Genomic DNA, 6575 nt, shown 5'->3' with positions numbered 1-6575 from the left:
GAATCCATCGGGGCCAGTAGCTGAGTCTGTTTTCATTTCATCTATAGCCTTGGTTACATCGTCTTCCTTTATATCGATGTAATCTATCGTCGCCGCCTCTGATTTTATATCTGCAGTGGTAAAAAAGTCAGTTGGATTGGTGATTTGGAGATGCCCAAGGGGTGGAGTGAAAACACTCTTGAATTGCTCATTCAGTATTTCACTTACCCTCATTGGTTTTCCTGTAAGTGTGCCATCCTTTTCGAGGAGTGGCCCTATTCTACAGTGCACTGTAGCTGTTTCTTTGGCATACCTGTAGAAAGCTCTGGGGTTAGATTTTATGTTTCTATAGCCCAGGCTTCTTTGTCTGCTCTTTCTTTTTCATGGGAGAGTTGCAGACATTTTTCGATTTCCAACAGTTTTATTTTTAGGCGGGACTTTTCACTGCTTTCAATCTGTTTGTTTAGGCGATTTGAAAATTTCGTACGCCGTCTCATTAAAATTTTCCTCTCTCTGGGGATTTTGTTCTTGTGTACAGTGGCCTTTCTCTCTGGGACACATTTGTAGCATATGGCTTGCATTACAGACATGAATTGTTGAAGTTTCACGTCGATGTCTGGCGAGGAGAGACATTTAGGCCAGTTTTGTTTGAGGATCTTTTTCTCAATTTGTTTCCAGTTTGCCTTATGGTAGTTCAAGCTGGAAAGATTTTGAGGGTTTCTTGTAGGCTGCATGTCCGTGCTCTCTTTTGGCCCGTACATGGTCAGCTCTATCATGTTGTGATCCGAGAGTAGTGTCGGTGTCACTTTCACATTATGGATGAGATCCATGTCATTTGTGAAGCAGAGATCCAGTGTGTTACCTGCCCTGGTTGGTTGGAGTATTACCTGCTCCATGTACAGGGTGTTGATGAGGTTCAGGAGGGACCTCGCCTGTCCTCGTTCACATCTTGTCATTCCTGGGAGAGAAAGGCCCTCGGGCCATCTGACATTGGGCAGATTGAAGTCTCCCATAAGAAGCACACCTATGTGTTGTTCTAATGTGGTTAGAACTTCTTCTATTTTTATAAGGCAGTCTTCAAACTTGCCCACATGGCTTGGGGCATCTGGAGGGCGATATGTAGCACACACAACTACATCAAGTTGCCTAATATGTACAATTAGTGTGTCACACACCGAGTTTGAGTATGACAAGAGGACCTGGGTGTGAGGTCCTCACGGATGTACATAGCAACACCTCCATGACTCCTTTCTTTCCTGTCGGTCCGTAGTACAGCATACTGTGGTATGTGTAACTCCGCATCTGCTATGTCCGGTTTCAGGTGCGTTTCCGTAAGTGCTATGCATAAGGCTTGATTGCATGCAACAAAGTCTCTCAGGAACGGGATCTTTGTCCTGTTACTGAGTGTTTGCAGTCCTCTGATGTTCAGTAGGAGCATCGAGGTGAGGTGTACGTTGTTGCCGGCGGTGTCCATCCTGTGTCTGTTTGCTGTGGTGGTCTGGTATATAGTGGGTAGTCCCACCTGCGAGCTTGGGTTTGATGAAGCCAGGTCAGCTGCTGTACAATCTTTTGTGCCATGCACAAAAAAGATTGTTGCTCAGCAGCTGCCCTTTCGACAACATCATGTTGGCGGTTTGTGGCGCGCACAACATCTGCGTACCTCCGCTTTGGGGCAGGTGGTGCGTGGTCCATCCCTTTTCTTTGTGTTGATGGTTTGTCCATCTGCCTCGTGTCTCTGTGGCAGGGTCCCCGATGTGTTCCAAGCTACAGCCTGCACCTTCCTTTCCATGCCAGCAGGAACCTCTCAGGTAGAACATACACACCCGTGTGCACTGTTTGGTTCCATCTTTTGCGGTTCCACTTCTATTCCTGGTTTTTTCACCCTTTGGTCCTGCTTGAGCTTTTTCTTTTCCTTTAGCTCTTCCAGTCCTTCTTTTAGTTCATCTTCCTCCCTCTACCTCTTCACCGGGTTCTCCGTCTCCATGGCCCTTGCTGCCGGTTGGAGAACTTGCACCTGGGTTCACTTCCCGGCAGGTTTCTCATTCAAACCTCCTCCCGGGCGTCCACCAGGTGGGGGTGACTTCTTCATCGTCTCCATTCTTGCCATCTTTGCCCCGCTCGTTCTCAAAGATGGCATCAAGTGCGCCAATGGCGACCGTACAAGCGCATATGAGCGCACGAATTCCCGTTTCTTTCGCTCCATCTGAGCCGCTGTCCTCTTGTAGCCTCTGCTCTTCAGCGCAGCCGCAATCACCTTGCTAGGGCTATCTCCGCCGGCGCACTCACACGCTTGTACGAATAAATCCAGCTCGTCAGGTCTCCATGCTCTGGACATGCTGGATAATCCGTCTATCCGTTTATCTATCTAATTATGTTCGAGAGAAGGCAGGAAGATATTAAGGCTAATTAGAAGATAGAGTACTTGAAAAAGAAATATTAACAATATTAAAGTTTGTGGGTAAAAACGTTATTTAATCTTAAGGCTAATTAGGGGATAGAGTATCTGAAAATGTATTAGCAATATTAATATTATATTAGTGTGTGGGTAAAAACGTTATTTAATCTTAAGGCTAATTAGGAGATATGTATATATATATATATATATATATGGGATAAGTATGTATATATATATGCGTATAAGTATGTATATATATATGCGTATAAGTATGTATATATATATATGCGTATAAGTATGTATATATATATGCGTATAAGTATGTATATGTATATGCGTATATGTATGTATGTATATATATATGCGTATATGTATGTATATATATATATATATGCGTATATGTATGTATATATATATATATATATGCGTATATGTATGTATATATATATATGCGTATATGTATGTATATATATATATATGCGTATATGTATGTATATATATATATATATGTGTATATGTATGTATATATGTGTGTATATGTATGTATATATGTGTGTGTGTATATGTATGTGTATATATATATGTATATATGGGCATATGTATGTATGTATATGTATGTATGTGTATGTATGATTGATTGATTGATTGATTCTAGTTTCAGCTCACGAGCTGTGGCCATGCTGGGGCATCGCCATTTGGTGTTGCTACATGGTTTTACTTCACGAATGCTTTTTTGCAACTGCCATTTGGTGCACATACATACACATGTATGTGTATGTATGTATATATATGTATGTGTATGTATATATGTATGTCTATATATGTATGTATATATGTGTATGTATGTATATATGTGTATGTATGTATATATATATATGTATATATATGTATGTATGTATATGTATGTATGTATATGTATGTATATATATATGTATGTATGTATATGTATGTATATATATGTATATATATGTATGTATGTATATGTATATATATATATATATGTATGTATGTATATGTATATATATATGTATGTATGTATATGTATATATATATGTATGTATATATGTATGTATGTATATGTATATATATATGTATGTATATATGTATGTATGTATATGTATATATATATGTATGTATATATATGTATGTATGTATATATATATAATGTATGTATATATGTATGTATATAATATATGTATTGTATATATGTATGTATATGTATATATATTGTATGTATATATGTATGTATGTATATATATATATATGTATGTATATATGTATGTATGTATATATGTATGTATGTATATATATATGTATGTATATATGTATGTATATATATATGTATGTATGTATATATATATATGTATGTATATATATATATATGTATGTATATATATATATATGTATGTATATATATATATATGTATGTATATATATATATGTATGTATATATATATGTATGTATATATATATGTATGTATGTATGTATATGTATGTATGTATGTATATATATATGTATGTATATATATATGTATGTATGTATATATATAGTTGTATATATATATGTATGTATGTATATATATATGTATGTATGTATATATATATGTATGTATGTATGTATATGTAGTTATATGTATGTATGTATATATATGTATGTATGTATATATATATGTATGTATATATGTATGTATGTATGTATATAGATATGTATATATATGTTTGTATACATATACATGTATATATATTTGTGTATATGTGTATATATATATATATGTGCATGGGTATATATATATATATGTATGTATATATATATATGTATATATATATATATCTGCGTGGGTATATATATATTATATATATATATATGCATTCTTAGAAATCGTCTAAGTGATGGTGACAGTGATTGAAGGTTGATGTGACATGGAAACAATAAATATTTTGCTTATATTAGTTGGGGAAATTGTTTTATTTACATTAGGCATGACTGTCGTTCAGTTTTGGTTAGACTTGCTCAGTTAAATAGAATCAGTTTACCAATTACTTGATATTGTTCTTCACATAATTTTACTGATACTAAAAATGAAAGAAAATAAAATAAAATACCCCCTCCACCCCCAAAAAACAAACTAACTTGATGACAGTTATAAAAGTCAACTAATTATCCATATCTTAATCAGATTTTATCAAGATTGTCTTCTCTCTTTAAATTGCAAACCAAATTGAGTTAATGAAACTGATTACCTTTCCAAATTTACTCCTGCCAATGATATAAGAATATTTACTATTTATAACTATTCTGGAAGTAAATACCCTATGTCTTTTAAGTGAAAGAATCATTTTAAAGTATACAAAAATAAAGTAACTTGAATATTAATATTTTAAAGTGGCTGTGTTGTCAGAAAATTTTCCAGTTCTGCTATTTGCTTTGAACACAGGTTATCTTTTTCATTTAAAAAAAAAATTTCAAAAATGCTTTCACATTATTCCATGCCTGCATGGGTGTGAGGTTTCATTTGTGCTAGTTGTTTTTAACAACTGCATTCTTTTGCTACACAATTACCTACTGCTAACTCATTAACCTTAACTCTTTTGATATTAATCAGAGACTACTTCTAATTCTGTAATATAAAGCCACCTGTTTTATAATGTTGATATTTAACCCTTTAGTATTTAAACTGGCGATGTCTGGCCAAAATAATTCTACCTGTTTAATGTACAAACTGGCCAGATCTGACCTCTTACACTTACCCTATAATTTTGCTCTAACGATAAATAAATGACATCATCAAAATGTTTAAGCTCCGAGATAATCCATGATTAATTCAAAACAATGTCAGTAGATAAGCATTACATTTTACAGTATAATCTGAATGTCAAAGGGTTAAGTTAAAACTACTGTAATTTTATCTTAGAACAAGTTAATTTTATGAAATCCCTCCAAATTTTTGATTACTTCAAAAACTAAAAACATAAACACAACACCATGTCTCATCAGAAATATGGTAATGGAATGATTTAAATAATAGATCTTGCTTTTTGTTAGTCAGATAAACTGAATCAAGCACATTTTAGGGCTTTGTTAAGTGGGTGTGAAGACACTTTATAATGACAGCAGTAAGATTAATCAAATAAGGTTCGCAAAAAAAAGAAGAAAAAGCATGAATTAATTTGTATTACCATTTGTTCCTGCATTTAACCAGCTTAAAATTAATTCATCATGTCAATTTAAATTGGCTTGAATAATGACAACACGTGCTGCCTATGTCAGTGTGGAAAGTGGATGTAAAACGATAATGATAATGGTGCACAGTTGTAAATGTTTCTCTATTTTATTTATTACTTACTGGTTCATTCAACTGGCCATTGCATTTAAAATTCACCCTCCCTCCTTGATTGGATAAATTATTTAATCAGAAAAAAGAAAAAGAAGAAAAAATAACTCTTGCATTGTAAAAGTTGAGCTCTTCTGATTTACTTGTATCACAGTTCAGACAATGCCTTCTCTTGATTCACTTCCAGGTTTTGCATTACATGAAGTTAGGCCTTGTGGTGGTAGAAAGTAGTTTTTTAATTCATTAACGTTAGTATATAAAGCTGGACAATTAATATTGAATAAAAATAAGCAGTGTAATTTACTGTGGTTAGCACGAGCAAATTTGAAATTAAAAAAACGTGGCTGTAATTTCGTATTTAATAGCATAACTATCTTCACATTATGGGATTGAGTCTATTTTGTTAAATCTCTATTATTAAATGGACAATTTTGAGATTAGTTAAGATTTTTATTACATAAAATGTTCCCATTTATTAATAGCAATGTAATATAATATAGTAATATAACCTTAAGGTTAAGATTGCTAAATTCTCTATCAGTACTTAAGTCTAGAACTTTATATTCATAACCTCAGGGCAGTAACTATATAAATAATCTGAAAATCTCAGTAAATTGTATGTGGATATGTGAATGTTTATGTAATTATTTCCATTTTTTTATTTTTATGGATTATGAATATGTAACACAGTTGTACTTTATGGTGCCTGGAAATACACATAAGCAGTATAGAGCAATGCAAATAACTGGCTATGTTCCTTTTCTAATATTTATTTGGTATTTATTTTTCTGTGAGGCTGTAGAAATTTTCAAGTCTATAAAACACAAACTTCTTCCTGAGTACTATCAATTTCTTCTTGACTGTTGCTG

At 33.3% G+C, this 6575-nt stretch overlaps 1 protein-coding gene across 17 annotated transcripts in view; it reads left to right on the top strand.

Moving 5' to 3' along the window:
• Positions 1 to 6575, top strand: part of LOC115219721 (phosphatidylinositol 4-phosphate 5-kinase type-1 alpha) — a 285819-nt gene that overhangs the window by 67110 nt on the left and 212134 nt on the right. The window lies entirely within an intron of this gene.

The sequence above is a fragment of the Octopus sinensis genome, linkage group LG15 (genome assembly GCF_006345805.1).
Source record: "Octopus sinensis linkage group LG15, ASM634580v1, whole genome shotgun sequence".
NCBI lineage: Eukaryota > Metazoa > Mollusca > Cephalopoda > Octopoda > Octopodidae > Octopus > Octopus sinensis.
This window is presented reverse-complemented; position numbering and strand designations above follow the sequence as displayed.